The sequence below is a fragment of the Triticum dicoccoides genome, chromosome 1B (assembly GCF_002162155.2).
Source record: "Triticum dicoccoides isolate Atlit2015 ecotype Zavitan chromosome 1B, WEW_v2.0, whole genome shotgun sequence".
Taxonomy (NCBI): domain Eukaryota; kingdom Viridiplantae; phylum Streptophyta; class Magnoliopsida; order Poales; family Poaceae; genus Triticum; species Triticum dicoccoides.
The window spans coordinates 648073124-648099146 of record NC_041381.1 but is presented as its reverse complement, the minus strand read 5'-3'; the positions used below and the strand labels follow the sequence as shown (position 1 = coordinate 648099146).

At 48.1% G+C, this 26023-nt stretch overlaps 2 long non-coding RNA genes across 3 annotated transcripts; both read left to right on the top strand.

The window, feature by feature from the left end:
- The first annotated feature begins 228 nt into the window (after nt 1-228).
- On the top strand, nt 229-3456 carry LOC119349354. Its single transcript, XR_005169384.1, has 4 exons — nt 229-813; nt 885-933; nt 2426-2530; nt 3200-3456. It is a non-coding gene; the product is annotated as an uncharacterized LOC119349354 (long non-coding RNA).
- Nucleotides 3457-6204: 2748 nt separating this feature from the next.
- Nucleotides 6205-8684, top strand: LOC119349352. Of its 2 annotated transcripts, XR_005169383.1 has the most exons (4): nt 6207-6304; nt 6384-6516; nt 6606-6657; nt 8437-8684. It is a non-coding gene; the product is annotated as an uncharacterized LOC119349352 (long non-coding RNA). The 2 variants fall into 2 exon arrangements; XR_005169382.1 differs by having other exon boundaries at nt 6205-6516.
- The last annotated feature ends 17339 nt before the right edge of the window (nt 8685-26023 follow it).

The following is a 26023-nucleotide window of genomic DNA, read 5'->3' as shown; positions in this document are numbered from 1 at the left end:
ACGCAGGTACTCCCCCTCTCCCCGTTGTGCCCTCTCTCTCTTCTCCGACCCCTCTTTCTTGTTACACACAGGTAGCACACCATATGAATCAAAAGTTAATCACGTGCTTCTTGCCCCTCTCTCTCTCTCCCTCTCTTCACATGTACTCTCGTGGATTTAGTCAGATTTGATTTATTCTTGTTCCTTTCCAGATTTAATTTCATCCTTGTTTCCAAGCTCTTCCTATTTATAATCTATTAAATAATGACTTGTACATACGTATTTTATCATGTCTACTAATAATCTCATCACATTGCAGTTCATACATCAGTTTATTTTATCCTGTTTCCTTCATGTATGTATTTAGGCTGTTCATTTTCCCTTTTTCAGATGTATGCCATGTATGTGTAGCCATGGTTCTGAAACACCCCCATTCCTTCTCTTCCTATCAATTTTCATTGATTCAGTTATTTGACTAAATGATAATATATGCCCCAGGGTTAATTAGTACCTAAAATGCTACCTTTGGTTTGTGAAAAAGATCTAGAGTGGCTTCTGCAGCTCCTGTTATGTTTCATTGATTCAGTCATGTAGTAGGATAGTTCCACTGGATTTTACTAAATGGTTTTGTAGCTTTACTTAGTGAAAATGCCTCAATTGGTTTCCGCAACATTGCTTGTCTGTTGGCAGCTGGAGCATACTTGGTACATGAGCCTTGCCGTGAGTGGTGGTGCAACGGTGACCTTGACGAGCAGGGCAATGGCCAGACACGAGTAAGACACCAAAGATGACTGGAAGCACTCAAAAAAGTTTACCACGCTGGAGCTATGTCAGGTACCTACTGTTCTTTTGTGTTGTGTGTTTTCTATTTCCCGTCAGAAACTCATTCCATAATCAATTTGCAGGTTGTACGAGGGCAGTTAATGAATATACTTGCGACCCTTTTACTCTCAGGTAAATCACTAATTATTACATGATTTTTCATAGTTGAAGTACCTACCAAAAGTAGTTATTTTATCCTTCTAACACGAGCAATGAACATTTTTTGCCATTAATTATGGTCACATTATTGCTTCTTGGTTAAAAAAATTCAGTAGAGGGTTGTACCTATTTGGAGTGCAGAATTATTAAGTACAGAGCAAGGATTCCAATTGGTCATACATGAAGTGATACTCTTGCAAGAGCTATGCAATTAAAGTTCATTTAATTACAGTTTCACCACACTATGAAAAGGGTACAACCTACCAATCTTGAGAGCATTAATGTAACAACTTTTTGTAGCTTAGAAATCCAATGGAAACTAATAAGGTAAATATGCTTCTTTCTTGCAGACTTGCAGTTCTGTTTTATTCATTACCCTGCTGCAAGCTCTTGGTCGTATACTGTATATAAGTAAATTGTCTTTGCTTCTTGGTCCAAGGGACAAAATTGCTGAATGATTTTGGCATCTCCTGATTTTCCTTCTCCATGGTTTGCCATGTTCTGTGGTCTGAATTTAGTTTCTTTTTCTTTGTCTAAATTCTGTGCAAATTCATGGAACCCACACTGTTTGCAAGTTTGGTTTGCCTTTTTCCTTTAAAGATTTGTACTGCTCTATTTTTTTAATTGTTGAGGCAACAAAATACCCCTTATGTCATGTATGCTTCTTTGATAGCAGTTTATTAAGTGCTTATACCATAATATCTCTGATATAAGTACTCTAATTATAATAGTAGCAATCTAAATTTATTATTGGCTTGAAAATAAAATATTTGTGAGGATAGAAAGGAAATATCAGCTTCACTCTGCATTTCTTATAGATGTACCTAGGAGAAATGCAGAATTAAGAAGAGCTATTTTCAGAACACCACTATCTATATCTCTATATATATGCGGAACTCAGAACTCTTTTTGAAGATGGATGGATGAACTTGATCCCTGTCCATCTCTGCTTTTTGTCGGTACATGATTGTGCACCTCCTATGCCTACTTAATTGTGTGTTCATTTTGTTAATCAAGAAGCATATGATTTTATGGCTGGGTACGTTGAAAATATATAAAACCTTTCTTCTTTTGGATAATCTGTTTCCCTTTCGCTAATCTTTGTTACTTGCCTACACATCTATGCATACTATTCACTACTGCTACCAATCCCATGCTTGTTTGTTCAGATACTTGAATGGTGGAACATGGCTTTTGTTCGATGGCGATTTTCCATTCTTTGTATGTGTTGCATTCTTTTGTCCAAAAGTAGAGATGTACTTTCTTCAAGAAGAAAATGCTAAGTCTTTTACTAGCAAAGATGTCGATCTTGCACATTTAGCTCTCTACGCACAGTCTCACTATCATCTTGTGTAGTTTATTTATAGGGGTTGAATACAGAATTTTAGCCCTCCTATTTTAGAGTATGAATCGGAATCTAAATCAGCAATTGTAAAAATGATCAGTAATTGTGCTTACTTTTCAGACTCTCCTCCTTTTCTCGCTGCTGAACCCCTGCCATCATCATGTCCAGACTGGCTGTCTCCATGGTTGTGGCGCCAAGGTCACCGCATCTTACATCCTGATGCATGTAAGACAATATGATTAAGCTCCCTGTATTTTGTTAATTTTTGGTCTTACTAGCGTATATATTCATTTCTATTTTGTGCTCATGGGGCCTTGATGTATTACGTACAAGGTGTGTTAGGTTGAAGCATGAGGCTGGAAGGGGTCTTGTGCGAGGACTAGCGTTTGCTTTAGTCAAACCAAAATACTTCTAAAATTGCAGCTGCACTTGTTGGTCTGATGTACATGAGAAGCCCCAATTTTGTTGGCAATAGATGCATGGTTTCTCAGTAATTAAAATAACTTAATTTTTTATATGATGTATGGCAGTCATGTGTCTGATGTTCTTCGTGTATCGGATTCCAAGAGTTTTAGGATGGGCGGTACGGTTCCCATGTTTGATGTTTTTTACTTTCGCAAAATTGGTCGATGCTGATGAGAATGGCACCGGTGGTCTTCGACACTTATATTTTTTATGTATATAATGTTCCCAAGTTTATTCTTTTACTCTCTTTGGTTCAATAAGATTAAGATACATACTTTGCCTTGTGCTGAATCTGATGTCATTCAGATTCTAGGATTTTTAGGATGGGTTGCAAGTTTCTCTTGTTGGACGTTTTCTTTGTTTCTTAATTTTTTTGTGATAACATGGGTGATCCTGTTTCTACCTCAAACTTGCCTTTCTATGTTTCAGTTTCAAGAAGACATTATTTGATGTTAGATGGCCATTATGTTCGCTTCATATGGACAGAGGACTAATGGTACTCTTCCATGAAGAGAAGCAAGTGGATCAGTATGTAGTAGCAGGTATCAATGTTTTCTCATACTGATGATTCTGAAGTAATTAGATTGAGAAAATTGCTTTATTCCCCAATTTCTCTCTGAAACCTTTGCCTTGTCCATAGTCATACCTAAATGAGTTACTTTATTTCCTATAGCTCTATTACTTTTTTCCCTAGAAGCACTCTCTTTAGTCTCCTTTACAATACCATGATCAGGAGGCAAGAAATATGTGTGAATGGAATAAGAACTGTATATAGTTATTGATAAGCATCTTCCACTATCTAACATATAAAGCCTCCTAGAGTACCTGCCATTCAGGAGGCCTTCCCGTGCGCATCATTCCTGTCCGTTCGATCTCCTTTGACTTTGGCTCCTGGTCGTTTGATCATTTGACTGGTGGTAATTTTTGGTCACTATGTAATTAATTTCTTGGCCTATGACTGGTGGGCTCAGCACTCACATGGATTGGCTGGGTCAGTTGTTCCCTTGTCTGCGAGGGATTAGGCAGCCACTCCGCGCCCGCCCCGTGCTCGACGTGCACATCCTGAGCCCCGCGCCCCCTTGGCTCTCTCCTCTCCCTCCTTGTCTCCAACCCTAAACATTTTCCCTCTCCACCCCACAGCCGCCTCCCCTAGCTCCTCGTCCCCTTCACTCAGTCCATCCCTCATCATCTCGGATCCAGCAGATCTGAGGCGTGCGGGTGCGGAGGCGAGTTTCTCCGGCGGCGGCGGCGGCGGTCACCTGCAGGCAAAGGGCGGTGGCGGCACTCGATTTGATCTGCAGGAAAGATAGAACATGAGGAGAGAGAAGGAAGGAAAGGAGGAACGCCACCATGGGCGAGGAGGGGCAACATGGTCTTCGTGGTGGGAATGGAGGAGCAGAGGAGGATGGAGGTGGGTGGTGGGAGCAGAGTAGCAGGAGTTCCAAGTCCAGGCGACGCTCGTGGAGTGGAGAAGCTCATCGTCCAGCATCACCATCCCCAATCTAGGTTGCTCCCCACCCCCCTCCTCCCCCCAGTTATTATATCCCAGTTCTCTGATTCTGTGATTTTGATTTCTCAGTTTGTGTTTTTTCAGATCTGAGCTATGTTTTTAAGGCGGTAAGGCGATGCGAGGCGCTGGGGGGGCGCCTCACCGCCTAAGCGCTAAAGCGTAAGGCGAGGCGACGCCTTAGACACGTGCATATATAATATATGGCAGCCAATTACGAGATTTAACAACTAACATTAACTTAATAAATTGTACATACATATATAATAGATGGCCACCAATTAGGAGATTTAACAACTAACATTAACATATAAACTGTTACCAAAGCATATGCCTCAAATCATCTTGTGTATATGACAGAACGGCGCCTTTGAAGTTCAGCTTCATCCTCCTCATCAATATATCGCTCCATAGCTTTAAACTTTCTAGTGTTTAAGGAATTGTGCATCTCTATCCTAATCTCCATGGATGCCTCGGGACACTTATCCGCATCACTGGAACCCCCAGAAAAGTGCTGCTTTAGCCTTCTCACTCCACCATGGACTATCTTGCCACACAATGTACACTGGAGTAAATCTTTCCTCTCTAAATCTGGCCAGAACCCATACTTCCAGGCTGGATCATCTGATGTAGCTCTTCTCCTAGGATCATTGGCTAGATCCATCAGAGCAGGTACACCTGGCTACTGTCAAAGAAAAAGAGAGAAGAGCCAAATCACTAGAGCAGCCAGATCAAGCATGGGGAAGGAGAGAAGCAGTGGTGGGGCTGCTGCCTTGTGGGTGGAGAAGCAGATCTGGGAAGAAACAGATGCAGATGAGGAGCGGGCAAGCACATCTAGCTACACTGCTGTGCATAAGAGAGGCAGCACCTAACAGTTAGTAGAGGAGCTGTGCATAACAGAGCAGGCAAGCATGGCAAGCTACACTGCTGGATGGAAGAAAGAGGAGAGGGGGAAAGGGGGGAGAAGAGAGGGCTGAATTCATACCTTGATGTGGTGCTGATCTGCTGGAAGAGGGTTGCGCCAGAGGAGGATGGGGAGGAGCTGCAGCCAGAGAGGAGGGGGAGGAACTGTGGCCGGAGGGAGGAGGCTGGCGGCTGCCGCAGATCTGAGGAGGAAGCCTTCGTCAATGGTCCAGAGAGGAGACAGGAGAGACCTCTCGCGTCGATTCACTCTCTCTTTCCCCTTCTCATAACTGGTCGCACCTGAACCAATGTTTCCCGCGCCTGTGTTCCCGCCCAGGTCAGTTTTCCCGCCTGCAATCTCTGTTTCCCTGCCTGACAAGCTAAGGCGTCCGATTTGGTCTGAGGCGTGCAAGGCGGCGCTAAGGCGGACGCTTCAGACGCCTTACAGCCTAAGGCGGACGCCTTACACGACTGTCTAAGGCAAGGCCGACGCCCTGAGCCTGGAGGGCGCCCTGACGACGCCTTACGGACGCCTTAAAAACAGAGGATCTGAGATAGAAAAGAAGAGAAATAATCTTGTGGAATTTCTTATCTGAGATAGAAAAGAAGAGAAAGATCTTGTGGAAGAGCTTGACGAAAAAGAAAGGGGTGAATCATCTCTTTCTCCCAATCATGTTTGTTTCTGCATTTTCATTTTTATGTTATATATGGTTTGCTCAATCCCTATTTGTTTCTCCCCTCCCCCCTCTTCCTCCCCCAGTTATTATATCCCAGTTCTCTGATTCTGTGATTTTGATTTCTCAATTTGTGTTTTTTCAGATCTGAGATAGAAAAGAAGAGAAATAATCTTGTGGAATTTCATATCTGAGAAAAGAAGAGAAAGATTCTTGTGGAAGAGCAGCTTGACAAAAAATAAAGGGGTGAATCATCTCTTTCTCCCATTCATGTTTGTTTCTGCATTTTCATTTTTATGTTATATATGGTTTGCTCAAACCCTATTTATATTCAACTTCTTTGAACCATCTATTTTTCTTGCACTAGAATATTGCAAAGGGAAAATTTATTTACAAAGCTTGTCATTTTGATCTTGTGTAGGCGGCACAACTGTACACCACCATGAACAGGTTGTTTCATCGCTACAACTCATATAGCAAGCTATGCCAGTATGGCAATATCTGATAGTACGGCTGCTCACGTTTCCAGGGGCAACACTCACATTTCCCCTCCAAAATTCAACATTTTCATATTTTGAGGAGCTTCAGTACGTTTGCTCACCGATGAACTAGAAGTTGTTTTGTGTACTGCATGATTGAGGAAGTGCTATTGCAGATCAAAGGTGAGCCTATTCTATTTTCTTTCTTCAAGCTCAGGTGAAGGTTTATCTCCTCTTCACTAATGTTAAATCTTTATCACCGCATTGATTAGTTGGTAGAAGCATCTTCTGGGAATCAAGTGTTACATGGCTGTGGGTGACAAGGTATGCTAAGGCCATCTGCTTTATTGTGACTTAAGAGACTACAATACTCTAGGGTATCCTAAGGTTTTATTTCAATTATACGATGAGCATGGGTCCCATAACATACTCAAATAGTTAGAAAATCTGAAGCACCTCTTAATTTGTTCGCTAGCAGTATGAATCAGAGCTGGGTACTTTTAGCTGTTGTGGGATGAGAATATACATATAATTGTTGGTGCTTTTGTGTTCATTTATACTAAGAAGACTAGGCCCGTCAGGGTATGATTTACCTGGGTTTTTTGGATTTTTTTACTGCCTCTAATGATTTACGCGTGTTACCAGGGACGCACGAGAACTACTTACGTGTGAACGTAACGATCTTCTCTGTTCTCTCTAGAGCGTTCGTGACCTCCACCTCTTTGACCGCCCACCGCTTTGACTGGGCTATCTCTGTCTCTCCCAAAAATTCTGGTTCAATCCCGTGTCGTGGCTCTACCGATCTATGTGCGTATAAAAAGCCCCCCGTGGCGTGGGTCTCTCATGTCACGGCTGTGCCCAAACCGCTCCTCACCAATAGATCCATCTCTCCTGATACTGCCCTCCAGCCTCCACCCGAGATACCACGGCGCGCTACGTCGCCGCTCCGGCTGGCCGGCCGAGAGGTGCGTGCAGGCAACAACATGAATCAGGAGAGCTGCGTACCATCGCCTCCTCATGGATCTTCCTCGGTTCCGGCTCCCTGGCCTGAAGGCACAGATAAACAGCGGTGGCCTTTGTGTGGTCCAAGGGGGCAAACCTGCAGCTGGTGGCGAATAGCTCGCTGCCCTGCTGCTCTCCATCCTAATCGGCTCCCCTCATCCTTCCCCAGGTTCGCTCCGGCTGCCGGTCCCCTCCATCTACCCCATGGCCGATGTTAAAGAAATAAACACATGATGTGCTGAATAGCTGACATACAGAGGAAATGCTACAGCTTGATGATTGGTGCAGAACTACATCATTTTTAGGTATTTAGTGTTCCTTTTGTGATAGTTTTCTCTCCTATAAAAGTAAAATGAATCATTTTTAATTCTTTGAACAAGGTTGCCAAAAGTAGGGCGCTCAGCCGTTGAGGCATTATCACATTTTTAAGAAGCTTCGCAAAATCTGCTCTTATACTAAAGAAATCTAATGTAGGTTTGTTGGCCTTATTGGGTACTGATATGCTGAACACATGATATTAAATATACAGTGAAGTGGGTATGTTTATACTATCTACACAGGATTGCCATTTTCTTGAACTGTTGTTGGGATTATCATGGATTGGGATGCATTATGATAATAAGATATTAGGTATTGATATATGATCTGTATGTCACACTTGACTTCATCATCCTTTGTTTTCAGATCTATTCTTTAGGCATACACCAATGTGGTAGCTTGGGTCATATTCTGTAGCTAATTTAGTATTTCACATGATAAACACTACATTCTATTTATTTATGGCCCAAAACTTATTATTTGTGGATAGCCACAACTGAGGTCTTGAGTTTTTGAGTATCATAGAAGAACCACGTTCCTTTCGCAGCGATAGATCAACATTTGACCCTTTTTTAGCTATTATAGGAAGACTAAGATGCACAAAATCAACCTGTGTTAGGCCAATGGTCTTTCCAAATGTGAAATCTTGCATGCGTTATTTATCAATTCCAAAAGGTGATGGTTGTGTTATTACGTTGGAAAAGAGGTACTTGTACAGTTTTGCTACTGATTTTGACCAAGGGTTTTTCGGCTCTCATCTCTATATGTATATGCTTTTTTCAGGTTAGTGGTTTAGGAGTTCCTGCCAACACTGGCTTTTGGAATTTATCCTCGCTTCATCAGTTGGGATTTCTGTACAAAACTAAGATAATTTATTTTGGTGCTTGCGATGAGTATTAGATAGAGGGGTGATGCACACATACTTCACCCAGTGTATCTGTTCATGTATGTTGTTAATTGACTAATTAGACAAAAAACCTCTATCTGTATGGTGTTTGTGATGATGCTATCAATTCACCAAACACTAAAAATACCGGGTTGTGCTTTTCAAATCTAGCAAATTAATTCTCTATTGCTTCTTGTCCAAACAGAGGTATTAGATCTATTCTGTGCCATGAGTCTTACTGTCAAAAAATTATATAAGCCGCGCTAGATGATTATAGGTAGCTCATATCAAGAACTTTGTTTTAGCAGCACAATTCGGATAAATTTGCACTTTTTCACCAACGAACAAGGTGTTACATACCAGATCAAAGATTGAAGCCAAGCTGAACATTGCGATCCTACAGATCTGCCAAGTGGTTCCTCATGAAATAGATAGTAGTGCCGTGAAAGAACACTACCTAATGCCATCTTCTGAGAAAGCTGGACATGCAAAAATTGACAGTGTTGGACATTTCTCTTTGTAGCAACGAATAAATTCATTGTATTACTGTATAGCCATGGTGGAAATCTTTTTTGGATAACAAGAAACAATTTGCTTCTCATCAGAGATAATATTGCAGTCTATCAGAAAAAATGTTAGCTATTTAATTAAACAGAAAACTCTGTCACTCATAGCAACAGATGATAAACTATCAGACTACCTGATAGAAAAGCAAAATTGCCACATTATTTAGAACATTTCTCTAATTTTGAGATGGCCAACTACTAACATTTTTAGAAATTTGCCATGTGTTAGATAATATGGCGAACTTGTATAAGAAATCAGGGATACACATGGCAACCTTTAACCAATTTGTCTTATAAAAATTTGCCATGCATCGGTCAAGCTCCACATCGGGCATGTATAAATGGAAACAAACAAAGTTTACTAGGATTCGCGATTGGGGATGAGTAAACACTGGAGCACATACACAATAAAAGGATTGCTAAAAAAAATTGCAATCTGCGGGACACTGGATGGCAGATGAAAATAAAAGGAAGCAACATAAGATGGGACGTGGAGGCAAACCTTGTAGTGTAGGGGCATCTGGCTGTTCCCAAGGCCCTTGCGCTTGGTGTGGTCGCCGTGATGGCGCCCGTGACGCTCCGGCCCAGCGCGCACACGAACGAGTCGCTACCGCCGCCTGAGGATATGGTGGTTGTTCCCAGCGAGGAGCAACAGCAGCTCCCGCCAAGGCGCCAGCTAACCAACCGGATGTGCTCGCTCGGCCCGAAATTTCCAATTACAGAGCCCAGGATAGCGACTTGGCTCGTCGTGCACCCCGGCCTCGCTCGCCCCGGAGCGTGGTTACCGATTCGTCACCTTGCCAGTACAAGGACCCAGAGGGCGACCACATGCTCCTCTGTGAGTTCAAGAACAAGGCAGCTCTGATATTCTTCGACGAGGACCTCCTTGCACAGGTGCGCGCTGTCGGCCGCTGATGCGGCACGTCGAATCGAGACCAGCCATGGCTGCCACTGGTCCTCCGCGGCCGCCGTTGTCGCTTTGAGTGGAAGGTGGAGGAGCTGCGCGTAGCTTGAGCAGGTCGGGCTTTGGGGGATGCGTGCTGCCGTCGGACGCCGGAAGCAGCTGTCCCACGCCGCAAGACCCGCCATGGCCGCCGCGAGCAGATCGGTGTCGCTGCCACATCTCCTCTGACTCTCAGTCACTGGAATGGATAAGAGACGGGTAGGGGTTGGGCGAGTGGATGAGGGGAGCTGCATAGAAAACGGTTGTCCGTGTGGTTTGTTGTAACTTGTAAAGTCGCGAACGTTTTCACACTTTCACGGGCTAATGTGTCAACAAGCAAGCATCAAACTTTGTGAGTGATCAGACAACCGTAGACTACCTATGCATGTACGGAGTACCAACTTTTTTTAGTGCTCCAACTAGATATACATTTTTCTTGTATAAACTACTTCCTCCATTTTCAAATATTTGTCTTTCTAGACATTTTAACAAGTGACTACATACAAAGCAAAATAAGTGAATCTACACTTTAAAATATTTCTACGTATATTCGTATGTTGCCACCCATTTGAAATCGAACATATAAACCTGCCTACACTACCCGCCATTCCAGAGCAACCGTGTGCGCTGAGCTTGTTGGACCGAACGATTCTTTTCCTTTAGCGAGGTTTTTGGCTGCTGGCAGCCGGTAAACCATTGGTTGTTCTCCACGTTCATGGCTGTATGTAGACATATTGGCCGCTACATCCCCTCAGCCCATGGCTTCCAGCGCATCCCCTCCCTGCCCCCACCTCTCCTCCTCTCCTCGCTTCCTCCCAGATTCATCTTTGATGGTGGCGGCGGCACTCGATTCGATCTGCAGGAAGGAAAAGGAGGTGTGACGGTGGATGAGAGAGGGTCACCGGCCGACGTTGATCTGCGTCGGCGGCGCGACCTAGAGGTTTGTGGCGGGTCGATCCGCTGGATCGGGGCTGTCATCCCCGTGGATGAGGATGCACATGGTGCTACGTGGTGGGTGTGTTCGATGACGTGGAGGCGCTGTGGTGTGGCGTACAACGTCAAGGGGGAGGTGTGCAGAGGAGTTCCGCGGCGGTGACATCATGGATACGGCGTCAATGGAGAGGTGTGCAGGGGGGTTCCGCGGCGCCGCCGCCATGGATCCGCATCCTGGTCGTGACCTTTGCCCCCACACATGCTGGCCGGCCCACATCGCCCCTGGATGGCATGGAGGTCGTCCATGACACCGCCGATGTGCCGCTCTTGGATGCCGAGGCCGGCACTGCCCCAAAGACATCGACGACGCCACCGAGGCGCAACAGATCATATCAAGGCTGATGTAATGTGCTTCCAAGATCAATATTTTGTCTTGATTTCCTTGAATGTAATACCACTGTCTTCATACTGTTTTTAAGAATCTTTTACGTGGGGTTTTATACATTTTCCTATTGCTTTTTATGGAGATGTTGTTTGGAATTTAGGCTTTTATTGGGTTGTGAGTTGATATGAAGTCCTATGACATGTTTCAAAGAATTAGTTCTACATACAGTATAGTGAACGTTCATGTGTAATGTAGAGTCTGAGCATGAACTGATGTTTACAGTAGGGAAGTTTGTTGGCCGCATCTCATGGTTCTTTTCAAGGTGCCTTTCGTTTCAAGGTCACCACAAAGCAGCGCCTGGTTCTCATCGTGCATTGCCTTTAGATGAACCATCGACAGCAACTAAGGTCGTATCTAAATATCATCTAGCATTCTAAGGACTACTAATCAAGCTCTGTAATAGGATGAAACCTTCCTCTGTTTTTCGGCCATGCTATCTCTGCTGCTTTTGAACAGCTACCACCTATACTTTACTTATATAACCTTTGCTGTTGTTTCTCATGAAACTATTAATATGCATAATGCCACCCTTATCTATAATTATCTGTTTTTACTACTTTCTGTGTTCCAAACATCGAGTACTCACCAGCAACAACAAATATGCTAAGCAAGGAAGAGGCATGCCCTAACTGGCAGCGTCCACCTTCCAACCAAGGGATATAGCACTATCATTTAGCATAGACTGTTCCAGGAGAAACAGTAATCATGAACAGAGATAGTAACCAGCAGTAAGTACTCATTATTTCGATCTATGACTGAGTTTTCCTATCACCACTCTTGCAATACTTGGCTTGTTGCCGGCCTTTGCGCCATTTGGCGCAACGGGTCATCTAGTTTTAATAACGAACCAACTATGACCGCAGTGCCTCTTGACACACCACTTGAGGGTGAGCTTGCTTTCATTATAAATTTTAACTTAAGACAAACGTAGTATGCGAACTAACAAGAAACGGAGAGGACAACCGGAGGCATCAGTTTATGCAAGGCTGATAAATTTGCTGCGAGAAGGTATGCAATAAGACGGTGTTATGCGTACATTGTCCGACCGCGACAAGGCACCCGATGAACAAGAGAGGAACCATGCACACGCCCCCTCTCATGTTTGGTCTTCAGCTTCTGGGAACCGAATGAGGTATGAGAAGTGAGAGGCAACGGTCATGGATCCCTCTGGCCGCAGTGTATATATGGAGGCTGTTGAGTTGTCACGTTCACTTGTATATGTACTTGTTGTACTACACGTTTACTCATGGCTGTAACGGTACTTAACCGCATGACCTAGTCCCATGGATAGCTAGCTGAGTATGCGGCACCACCTCTCCCATATCCCTGCATGTAGGGATCGGTGGTGACCTTCCCTGTATATCTGTGAGTAATACAATCAGGCAGTAATCTCCTTTCATATTTCTTCTTGGTAATCAGAGCTCCAACGATCCTCCCATGTCGAGCAGCCCTAAATCTCCACCGCTCGACAACTCCGGCGACGCCGGAGACGGCCGCACCCCGACGGCCGAAGACCTTACCGCTGCCACTGATGCAGCCGCTGCCTCCATTGAGCGCCCTCGCGCAGTGCTGACTCCCGATCTCACTGCACCACCACCCTCCTCCGGTACCCTCTCTCTCTCTCTGCTGCCCCACCCAACCCTCTCCCGGCCGTCGCTGCACCACCCGCCCGCCTCCCTTCGAGCATCTCCGACGTGGTCGACTTCAAGCTGTCGCTCGACGGCGCGAACTTCATCCGGTGGAGGAACTACCTCAACCTCATCCTCGCCCGCTACCACGCCGAACATCATGTCCAGGACGGCGCGGCCGAGCGCCTCTCCAACCCGCAGTGGCGCGACGACGACAACACAATTGTGCTGTGGTTTTTCGCCACCGTGGAAGGGGCTCTCCTCGATGTCGTCGCGCCGGCCGGCTCCACCGCCTACACCATCTGGAAGCGCCTGCATGAGTACTTCCTCGCGAACGAGGCGGAACTCACGATGCATCTCGGGCACGAGTTCCGGGCGTGCGTTCGCGGCGACCTCTCTGTCAACGAGTATTGTCGCCGCCTCCAGGGCATCGCCGCCGCCCTCGCCGACGTCCGCGAACCAGTCACCGACCGCACCTTGACGCTGCAGATGCTGGACGGCCTCGGGAAGAAGTTCGAGCTTCAAGCCGCCATCATCCAGTCCACCGTGCCGCTCCCCTCCTTCGCCCAGGCCCGCTCGCGCCTGGTCCTTGCAGAGCTCACCCTCGACAAGCGGCCGCGCACTGAAGGCGCACAGGTGCTCGCCGTCCACGACGACCGCGGTGATGGTGGCCGTGGTGGCGGCAACCACGGCGGCGGCGGCGGCCAGGGCGGTGGTGGTCACGGCGGCCGCAACCAGGGCGACGCAAAATCAACCCGGGCGCGGTGGTGGCAACCGCTCCGGTGGCGGGCGCGGGCGCGGCCGTGGCCGTGGCCGCGGTGACGCTCCCACTGGTGGTGGCCGGGGCTCTCTGCAGCAGCCTTGGCTGGGGTACTTCGCTCCCGTCGGGATGCCATTCCCGCCGGCACGCGCCCTGGATCCCAGCCAACTCCGCCGGCATCCTTGGTCCTCGTCCCGGTGCTCCTACTCATGCATATACGGTGATGCAGCCTCCCACACCACCCGTCCCGCACTCCGGCAGGCCTTACTCTTGGGACGCGGCGGCGAATGTACCACGCTGCACCAAGCTACGGGGCGGCCTTCTCGCCTCATGCTGAGTGGATCATGGACACGGCAGCCTCTTCCCACGTGACCGGGGACCCAGGTATCTTGCTCGAGTCTCATCCTTTATTAGCACATCATTCTCGTCATATCATTGTCGGTAATGGGGCTCGTTTTCCAGTCGTCGCCATTGGTAGCACTCGTCTACCTCCTCGGCCCTTCTATCTCACTCATATCCTTTTGTCTCCTAACATTGTGCAAAATCTTATTTCCGTGCGCAAATTTACACGTGATAATTTATGCTTTGTGGAGTTTGATCCTTTTGATTTTTCCGTGAAGGATCTTCGCACCAAGGCGGTCATTCTGAGGTGCAATAGCTCCGGCGATTTTTACGCTTCTCCGGCGACAGTGGCGATACTCCTTCGGTGGCCTTCACCGTTGCTTCATCGGATCTTTGGCATAAACGGCTCGGGCACCCGGGCTCCTCTACGCTTGCTTATTTTCCCTTTGATGTTCCTTCAAAATGTAATAAAGCTCCCTTGTCACCACTTTGTACTGCTTGCCAGTTGGGCAAGAACACACGCCTCCCCTTCCCCACCTCCACCTCCTATACCACCGTGCCATTTCAACTATTACATTGTGACTTGTGGTCCTCTCCCATCGTTAGTTTTTCAGGCTATAAGTACTCTCTTGTTGTGTTGGATGATTACACGCATTATTCTTGGACTTTCCCTCTCCGTGCCAAATCCGACACTTGTGCCACATTGCAACGCTTTTTCTCTTACATTCTTACCCAATATCATGTGCTCGTACGGCGTTTGCAGTGTGACAACGGCGGTGAGTTTCTCACTACGGCGCTCCGCGACTTCTTCTCTTCTCACGGCATCACGTTTCGGCTTACATGTCCCCATACATCACCACAAAATGGCAAAGCGGAGCGGTATATTCGCACTACCAACGATGTTGTTCGGACTCTCCTTTTCCAAGCATACCTACCCCCGCCCTTTTAGGTAGAAGCCCTACATACCGCCACCACCCTCCTCAACATCCGACCATCTCGCGCCGTTCACCACTTCACCCCGCATTTTCTTCTCTACGGCGAAAACCCCACCTACGACCACTTGCGCACCTTCGGATGTCTATGCTTCCCAAACCTTTCTGCCACTTCACCCCACAAATTATCACCCCGCTCCACCCGCTGCGTCTTCATCGGTTACCCACATGAACAAAAAGGCTATCGATGCTTCGACCTCTCCTCGCGCAAAGTTATTACTTCTCGGCATGTGGTATTTGACGAACAATGTTTTCCCTATGCAGACCCTACGCCAGCCACAGAAAATCCAACCCCGCCTCCCGCACCTGCCGCTCCTCCCGTACCTACCGCACTTCCCGCACCGGCCGCCCCTCCCGTACCTGCCGATCCCGCCTGCCGAAATCTCCAGGACCCGCGCCTAGCCACCACTGCCACCTCCCCCACGTGTTTTCTGGGCCCCGCCACCCATGCATCGCATGCAGCCCGCCCCGCACGTCCGTGCCTTCCGCCTCCCTCCAACCCCGCATGCACTCCTATACGCCCGGGGCCCGTGGGGTCCGCCACTACCTCCCCCACATCCGATCGCGCCTCCAGCCCAGCGGTCGTCTCGGGATCGCCCGCTCGCCTATCCCTGTCCAGCCCGCTGCGGGCCGAATCCCTCTCGGGATCGCTCGCTGCTCCCGCTTCCCCAACCGATTCACCACGTCCCCCCTGCCACCTCGTGTTGTGCCCATCCCTCCACGCCATCATCCTCATCCCATGGCCACTCGGGGTAAGCGTGGTTTCACCATGCCTAAAGAACCTTATGACTTGTCCATTACCACCACCCCTTCACCCCTTCCTTCATCATACCGTGCCGCTCTCAAGGATCCCCATTGGCATGACGCGATGTTAGACGAGTATAATGCGCTAATACGGAATGACACTTGGTCTTTGGTGCCTTGTCCTGCAGGTGTTAACGTGGTGACCGGCAAGTGGATTTTTCGGCATAAACTCCACCCCGATGGCTCCTTGGCTCGCTACAAGGCACGGTGGGTGGTCCGTGGCTTCACGCAGCAGGCCGGGGTTGATTACGGGGAGACCTTCAGCCCCGTGGTCAAGCCTGCTACGATCCGTGTCGTCCTCAGCCTCGCCACGACCAACAACTGGACGACCCGGCAAATGGATGTCAAGAATGCCTTCCTCCATGGTGATCTCGCTGAGACAGTCTACTGCCAGCAACCTTCCGGCTTTGTCGACTCCACTCATCCCACTCACGTTTGCCACCTTAACAAGTCCTTGTATGGCCTCAAGCAGGCTCCTCGGACTTGGTTCCTTCGCTTCACGAGGTTTCTCCACACGCTCGGCTTTGTCTCCTCCAAATGTGATACCTCGCTCTTCATTCTTCGTCGAGGTTCTTCCATGGCCTATCTTCTTCTGTATGTTGACGACATCATCTTGACCGCCAGCACCACCACCCTTCTTGACTCGCTTGTGTCGTCTCTCACCCGCGAGTTCTCTATGAGCGATCTTGGAGATATTCACCACTTCTTGGGCATCAATGTGCATCGTAACACTGCTGGGTTGTTCTTGTCTCAGGAGCAGTACGCACTAGAGGTTTTGGATCGTGCCAACATGCTCAACTGTCATCCCGTCGCCATCCCCGTTGACACTCGCTCCAAGCTGTCTAGTGCGGACGGCCAGCCCTTTTCCGATCCCTCCAAATATCGCAGCATTGCCGGCGCGCTCCAGTATCTCACTCTCACGCGGCCCGACCTTACCTATGTCGTCCAGCAGATATGTCTGTTCATGCACGCACCCCTTGATTCACACTTCCAGTTGATCAAGCGGGTTTTGCGCTATCTTCGTGGCACTACTCACTATGGCCTGCAGCTTTTTCGGTCTTCACCACATGAGCTCATCTCCTATAGCGATGCAGATTGGGCCGGGTGTCCCAACACTCGCAAGTCCACCTTCGGGTTCTGTGTCTTCCTTGGCACCAACCTCATCTCTTGGTCATCCAAACGCCAGCAGACGGTTTCTCGTTCCAGTGCAGAGGCGGAGTACCGGGCCGTGGCCAACTGCGTTGCCGAGTCCTGCTGGCCCCGGCAGCTTCTCACCGAGCTTCGTTGCCCCCCACGTCGAGCTACTGTGGTCTACTATGACAATGTCAGTGCAGTGTATCTCTCATCCAACCTAGTGCAGCACCAGCGGACGAAGCACATCGAGATTGATCTTCACTTCGTCCGCGACCGCGTTGCCCTTGGCGAGGCCAAGGTCTTGCACGTTCCGACTACGTCGCAGTTCACGGATATCTTCACCAAGGGTTGCCTTCGTCGGTGTTTTGTGACTTTCGAGCCAGTCTAAACGTCCTTCCCAACGACGTTCGGACTGCGGGGGGTGTTGAGTTGTCACGTTCACTTGTATATGTACTTGTTGTACTACACGTTTACTCATGGCTGTAACGGTACTTAACCGCATGACCTAGTCCCATGGATAGCTAGCTGAGTATGCGGCACCACCTCTCCCATATCCCTGCATGTAGGGATCGGTGGTGACCTTCCCTATATACACTACTAGGAAAAGGCCTACTAATGACGCACCGGTTTTGCCTACTAATGGCGCACTACCGGTGCGCCATTAGTAGCACGCCATTAGAATTTTTTACTAATGGCGCACCACTGGTGCGCCGTTAGTATCTGGTATACTGATGGCACACCTAGCAGTGCGCCATTAGTATGTAACTCCATGCGCCATTAGTATGCCTCCCGGGGGGCCATATGTAACCATGTGCTTTGTCACACTAATGGCGCACTCTGCCTTGATGCGCCATTAGTATGATTTTTTTTTGCTTTTCTGATTTTTGCACAGGTTAAAAAATATATTATTGGACATAATATAGACAGCAGCACACAGCAACAGCAGATTCATCGAATACAATAGAAGATTAGTCTCCGAATACAATTCATCATATTAGTCTCTGAATTCAAAAGACCGAACAAAATAAAACATTACAAGTCTCAAGACCGCGAGTATCGAGTCTTCACATTACAAGTCGATATCGATCATCTAAACTACCATCAGATAAAAGAGAGTTGTGGTCATCACGATGAGCATCATCGCGATCAAACTGGTCTTCATCCGGTTCCTCCAACGCTCCCTCCTCTCTCCCGCTAGATAGCGGGCATATCTAGATTCAGCCTCCGCCCTAGTGGTGTACCCTTTGTAACTGTTACCGCTGAAACGGTGAACCTGTCTCCGACACTCCTCCCAGTCGTCGTAGACTCCGGGAACCTTATCCTTGTACACGACATACGACGGCATCTCTATGCACAAGCCAAACAACAGACAATACATAAGCAATATGTAAGTATGCAACAAAAGGATCGGAAGAGAAATGCAAGACATTAATAGCACGATTCATGGTCCTACTAATAAATAGCATCGATTACATCTAAGTTGAACGACTATCCAAACCAAAGAGACATACGAATTCATTAAAGTTTAATTACAACATGAGCCAATCAATGTTTCAGAACAACACATCACTATTTTCGACTCGACTCATCGGACAGGAGCGTGGATGAAGCCGCCGTCTGTCGTGATGGTCATGAAATCGCGGTCGTTGTCACCCTGCATTTGTAGCATTCCATCTATCTCATTGTTGGACGGTTGATATCTGAGGAAGAACTGCCCCGACGTATGAAGGATATCTTGATGGATGATGTCCGCAAAGTCCGACTGGATGCGAAAGAATTCTTGTCTGAGGTCCGCGTCCTGGATTGCCGACAAGTTCGCGGCCCAATCTTTGAGATTATCTGGTAGCAGAAGTTGATGATGGTCCCTTATGATCGCCGCATGTGATGGAGGGCGTAGTAGGCATCCTTCTGACCGCCAGGCGGCTGCTTGACGCAGCAGAACTTCGTATTGTGTGAGAACATGTGCTTGCCGTACTTACGAACAGTCCTGGTGAAGGTGCCTCCAGATTTGGCGTAGCCGGGAAGAACATCATCAAGAACTTTCTTGACATTTGTGTAGTCTATCTTGGAGTTACGGTTCGGGTCGAAATACGTGGCCATGGAATATTTCGGGCTTAAGAGGATGAGTGTGCAATGTGTGTCATTGCACAGAACACGGAACGTTAGAAAAAAAAAGAACGATCGAAATCTAAGAAATCATATGTTACGGGGCGGTTAAGGGATGACTTACTCGGGAAAGTAAGCCACAAGAAAGTTATCCTTATCTGGGTTTGCCAGAATGACGCCTTCGAGGTGTGAACTCGCAACTTGGCGGTCCCCAACGCTGCTCAAGTGCTTGGCACACATGTAGAAGGGGTCGACTATCACGATGTCTGGGGTCTTGTCTCTAATGATCCGCATCTCCATACTCAGCGAAAATAGCCGAACGAAGGTGTAGTGCAGCGGATGAAGGTTAAACATAGCAATGATGTCATCAAACCGCAGGACGATCGTAACCCCGATGTCGCCATCCACAAAGCCCTTGCCCTCTGGCACCTTGGCCACGAAAACCGGGTATGCCACATCCTTCTCTCTGAGACGCCTCTTCTCCAAAGAAAGAACACTGTCGTGCAGACTCCGCATAGCACCGGTTGCAGCATTCAGCATATTTGGCGGTAGCATCGCCCTACCCGCCACATGCACCCTCCTTGAGATATCCTTAGGTGAAGGTGACCCGTCCTGAGCACGGATCAAACTCGGTGCCGGCTGGCTCGCACCGGCGCCCTTGTTAGTCTTTCATTTCCGTCCCTTCTTCTTGATCTCCTGTAATGGGACCGAGTTCTGCTCACAGACCGCCTTCTTGAGCGTGTTGGGGCTGATAACATTTCGCACCTCAGCTGTCTGAGGCTCGGTGAAGGCGGGAGCTGGAGGCGTCTCCTGAGAACTGAACGCCAGACGACGCCTATTGCAATTGGATTTCTCCGTCGTACCAGCTAGATTGCGGTCGTCTTGGTTGGGTCCTTGAGAAAGAGGCCCGCATAACTCGTCAGCGTACCCATGTTCGGCAAAGTACTTATCGACTTTGGTAAATGTACCGTCGTCGTTGTCGTCGTCGTCCGGATCCTGTGCCATAGGGCTATCTAGATCCTGTGCCATAGGGATGTCCGACATAGGGATGTCCAGCAGGTCCGGTAGCATTGCGGCGTTCTTGCCATGGCTTGGCGCCGGCACGACTAGCGGTCTTGTCTGTGGGGTGGTGTCCCCCGCCCCCAAACGAATCTGGCTCTTCGGCCAAAGCAGCGGCCAGTTTACGCAGGCGCTGAGGGTCATCTCATCTTCTTCGTCGGCCCCAGCGGGTCGAACCGGAGGTAACAGCTTGTCGCAGCCTGGCAGCACCCGAACCACTTCAACCCTATACACTATGGGTGGCATCGGATTACCGTGGAACATGCGGTTGCCCGGTTGAACGATTCTGCCCTTGGCGACATCGACCAACTCGGCGCCCACGAAGTGCAGAAGAGTGCAAGGAACGTCGGCGGTGCCCTGCGAAAACATGTACAGGGTGTCAGGGATGCCCAGTCAAAGGCAAGGAGATGAAGTCATCGGCCGAGAGGCTTAGTTACCGTGATGCCGTCGAGCTTGGCTAATGTTGAGGCACCGCCAACGGCGAGCATGCAAATAACGGAGGGGGTGCTTGCTGGTGAGGTGCTGGCCGGCGTACACCCGGGTGCATTAAGCTCCAATGCCCGTGCCGACTCCGGAGACACGAATACCGCCTCCGCCGGAGACACCAATGGCGCCGCCGCCGGAGACACCAATGGCGCCGCCGGAGACACCAATGGCGCCACCTGCGCGCTGTGCGAGTTTCTGGCCGTGAAGCTGGGAACCGGGGGAGGCCCCTGTTGGCCGCCCGCAATCCACGTCGTCAGCCCATGAATCAACGTAGGCACCATGGCATTGAGCTTCGTTCCCAGTTGTTGTTCCACTTGCTCTTGGACAAGCTCTGGAATCCGCGCCACTTGTGCCTTGAGTGCTTCAACCTCGCGCGTCTGGCTTTCTGAGCTGGCCTTTTTCTCCTTCCGCACACCAGCGATATAGTATGACCCCCATTTTGTAGACAAGCCTTTGCCGGCCACACGACTAGCTGACATCGGCTTAGTGAGCTTATCCTTGCTTTTCATTATGTTCAACGCGATATTTAAAGGGGTGTCGAAAGGGGAGCTCTGAGACGACCCCATGCTACTGCTTTCAGTGTCCTGCGAAAGGAACGTGAACCATTTAGAAATATTGTGGATTAATTAGAGTGCAACCATATGGAGCTAATTACGCGGGGGTGTATTCCTTACGAGAACAAGCTCAAGCGCCCTGGTCTTCGGATCCGTGGTAAGCTCCTTTGTTATCGGGTCCTCCTTGTACCGGGCCTTGACGTAGTTCCTGGTCTGCTTGTTACCGCTGTATTTCTCGAAGCGGGGTGGTAGGCCTTGCTCGGCACGCTCCGTGTCCTCCTTGTCCCATATAGGCTCCGCCACTCTGTAACCGCCGGGACCGAGTTTGTGTTCCCCTAAGTTCAACTCCCGCATTTCTTTCCCCCACTGACTTGATTCAGAGGTTGCACTGCTCGAGCACTTGATCTTGAACTCCTTGTACTCATCTTCGCTCATCAAAGGATATTTCGCCTTGATCTTCTCATAACTATCACCTTTATCAATCATTTTCTTCACCGCGCTTCTCCAAGTAGACAGGGCCGTGCTCATCTTCGTGAGGGCGGCACTGTTCACTTTATTCCCTGAGAGGCGTGTGTTTTCAAATTCGGCGGGGAACTTCTATCGTTCGTGCAACTTCGTGAAGATGAGGTTGCGCAAATTCCCTCGGTCCTTATGCCTAACGTTCTCGGTGTTGATCGAGACGGTGCTCCGGAGAATGCACCCGAGCTGAACCGAGTACCCCTTGACTATATGTTTGGGCTCCATTGGATTCCCGTCGGAGTCCACTTGAGTGAATTCCTCCTTGACGGTGCAGAGCGCATTCGGACGCCGGTCCTTCCTTTGCTTCTTCGATTGGCTGCCATCTGTGTGTGCGCCGCCATCATCAGTGGTGGCATCCTTGGCGGCACCATCAGTGGTGTCATCCCCGACGCCACTAGGGGTTGTGTAATCAGGATCGGTGTCTTCCGCGGCGTCCGCATAGCGGTGAGGTTGTTCCTCCATCTCCTGGGACAGCTCCCAGAATTGCTTGCTGCCCGAACCACCGGCCTCATCGTTGTGAGGCATGTTTCGCTCTAAATAGGAAAAAAGTTTGGTCAAAAAGTTGGTTATTGTCAAGGAACAAGATCATGGTCTCATCATTTAGGGTTTGTCGACACCGAGGTACCCTAAAAGCCTAAGCTTTCATCATTTAGGGTTTGTCGACGCCGAGGCACCCTAAAAGCCTAAGCGTACATCATTTAGGTTCTCATCGACACTGAGGCATCCGGGGCAGCCAAGTTAAGTTTTCATCATTTAGGGTTTATCGATGCCGAGGCACCCTAGGTTGGGCCTAATCACTTGGCACTAATCACTTGGCTCTATTGCCACCTATGGTTTAATACAGCAAGAATAAAGGGGCAGTTGATCCTACTTAATTAAGTACTAAGATACCCCGGCCCATGCATTAGTAGCAAGTACCTCATATGTCCGATTTTAGCAAAGTCATGCTAAAATTCACGGAAAAATTTAGCATGACCTGTGCTGAAAATAGGACATATGGAGTACCCGAATTTGCCGGAATGGAAGTTAATCGACATTCCGGCAAACTCAAGGGCCTCTCGGGGTACCTGCAAAATCATCATGACACGAAGGGCCTCTCAAGGGCCTCAAGCAGCAGCGGCGTCTCCCAGGACCCCATTTTTTTGCTAAATTTCTTTGAGCAACAATCAGAGCAGAAAATTCAGCATATTTCTATACAACAGCACTGTAAAGATAAAGAACAGTTCTACAGAAGCCCATTTATATACAATAGCATCTTTGGTCATACCAATTTCTGAAACAATTCAAAGATGAAGAAATTAACTATGTATAGTTTATTCTTGGGTCTTTTACATCTGTGTCCCTAACTCGAACCCACTACTCACATTTGCCCCTAATTCGAAAGCCTGCTCAAAAATGCCCCTCCGCCGTTAGGTGCCCTTACAGAAATGCCCTTCCATCCCGTTTCCGTCTGGTCAAAGGGGTTTGACCGTCTACTGGGCGTTTATTGGACATTTTGCCCCTGCCTCCATGTGCCACTTACACGTGGGACCCAGTCAAAACATAAATAAAAAGGAAAAACTCTCTCTCTCACCCTCTCTCTGACACACTTACTTGTGGGCCCCCAAACAAAATAGAGAAATAATAAAATCCCTCCCACCTCTCTCACCCTCTCTCTGTCTCACCTCCGGCGAGCGCCGACGGCCCTGGATGTGCGACGTCGGCACCAGCTCCCCACACGCCGCAGCCCTCCCTCCATTCTATCCTTCCTCTCCCTTCCTCCCTTCCTCCCTTCCTCTCCCTCCCTCTCCCTAGACTGCGCCCTCGACTGGCGGCGAGCTCCAGTGACCAAAGCCACGACGACGATGGCCGAAGTCACAAACTCCGGCGACAAACTTGTTGGCGGAGAGTACAGTTTGGACGAGTGCGCTGAGGTGCGTCCAGTGGTATCAACAGAGCATGCAGGGATGGTCGGAATCGACCGCAGCGACGAGCTAGGCGGCGGCCGACGGCAGTGCTCGACGGACTCGAGAAGGCGGCCATGGATCCACTGGTTTAGGGGGCTGGGCGACATCTTAGGGGCACCACGAGCATGACTGAGACATTAATTTGTGGTTTAGCGGCATAGGGCTGGCGAATCGACGATGGCGCTCCGGCGATCCGCAGACGAGGAAGACGGTCGATCCGGCCGCAGGGGAGGAGAGCGAGCGGGGGAAGGGAGGGAAAGTTAGCTAGGGTTGTCAGGGGCCTGCAAGCGTCGTTAAGTAACCCTAGCTGAGCTACTATGACAGAAAGCTGTCGAACAGCGGCGACGGTGGCGCGCGCCTGCGCGTGCAATCGATGAGGAAGACGATGACTAGGGGAGATGGGTGGTCCTGGCGCTATGCACATGGGCCAAAGTGCACATTGAACTTGGGCCAAAAGGTAAGCACTCTCTTTCTTCTCTTTAATTTCTGTTTTATTTTTTTTCAGGGGTAAAAATGTCAAACAAACGTCTCATAGACGGGCAAACCCCTTTGACCGGATGGAAACGGAACGGAAGGGCATTTTTGTAAGGTCACTTAACGGCGGAGGGGCAAATTTGAGCAGGCTTTGAACTTAGGGGCATATCTGAGTAGGTGGTTCGAGTTAGGGACAGAAATGCAAATGGCCCTTTATTCTTTTTGTACCAGGAACTATTTTAGTTTATTATTTATTGTACCAGGGAGGAATATAACAATCTTTTTTGGTATATATCGTAGTTATACTACTGCAGGAAAGGATGATCATCATACACATATATATGTGCATAAAAATCATAAAAATTCAAAATCACTTGAAACCTGATCACTCGGACCACACCACATGCCACAGCATACATAGTGCATAGAGTTGACAATTCAGTTGCAATCATGTAGTAATGGATTGTTCTACCTAGAAGGTTGTTGGAAATGGATTGTTCTACCTAGCAGGTTGTTGGAAATTCAGTTGCTTTTTTCATTAGGGCTGGCAACAAGACATGGTCAAATTTCAATTAAGATTATCTATTGGTTCAAGACTGGCAACAAGACTTGTTCTACAAAATCAATTATCTATTGAGTAGTTCTTGTGCTCATCCAGTAGCAACATCTTTCATACATGATCAGTAGTCATGTACCAAATTTTTATTTAAACTGAATTTGCAAATCACCAAGAGCTCTACTAGTTTCAGACTAGATTTACACTAAATACACTAGAGTATTTGACCAGTAGTCAGTTACATTTACACTAGACCGAAGAAATTGCTGCATCACTAGACTGAAGAAATTGTGTTGTCAGTTAGGGACTGAAGAAAATGTGTTGCACATTTTGATTTGCTTGCTGATCTTCAGTTAACTCCATAGAAGAGTTTTGTACTGATTCAGTTAACTGACAGTAAGTAACAGCATGTTCTAACAGCAACAGTTTCAGAGTACTACTCCAAAATCCTCCTAGTTGTAGCTCACCTAAATGGTTGAATTCAAAGAACTACAGTGGCCTTCAGTGATTGAGAGCTTAAAATTTCCAACAATCCGAACAAACAAAGTAAAAAAGGATTAGTATCTCATTTCAGCTGATTTATTCTTCATAAGCATAGGCTTTGTTTGTTGGAAACTAGCCTGTGAAACTGAAATTTAACAGTAAACTGAATTACTGTCATTTAACAGTAAACTGAATTACTGTCATTTAACAGTAAACTGAATTTTAAACTGAGTACTGGAGTAAACTTGCTGGAGTACAAATTTACGCATTACTCCATATATTTTGAAATACCTACTGCTATGAGCTATGTCAACAGGGCTACTCCAGTGCACATCACTGCCCAGAGCAAACTGAAACCCACTCTTCTCTCTCTACCCAACAGGCTAATCTATATGAATGCAGTTTTATCAACGGGCCATATATCGATAAGAACGACTGTTGCTGCCTATGAAGCACAGATGTATGGCATGAAGAAATTCAATCTACAATGAGACTGAAGCATCTAGAAGATCAAAGTAATCATGTCAAATTGCAAAAAAAATCATTTGTTTAAGAATGTTTGGCACTTTAACTAGAATCATGCATTGGTACAAAGTTGCTCCTGTACACTATAACATCTGAAAGATGGAGATCACAGAGTTGCATCTGAAAGATGGGTTGGATCGAGGAAAAAATGGGGGCGAGGGGGAAGATGGAATCGGGGGCTCTGTACCTGCGGCGGCTGCGGCTGGAGGACGGCGCCGTCGACGAACTC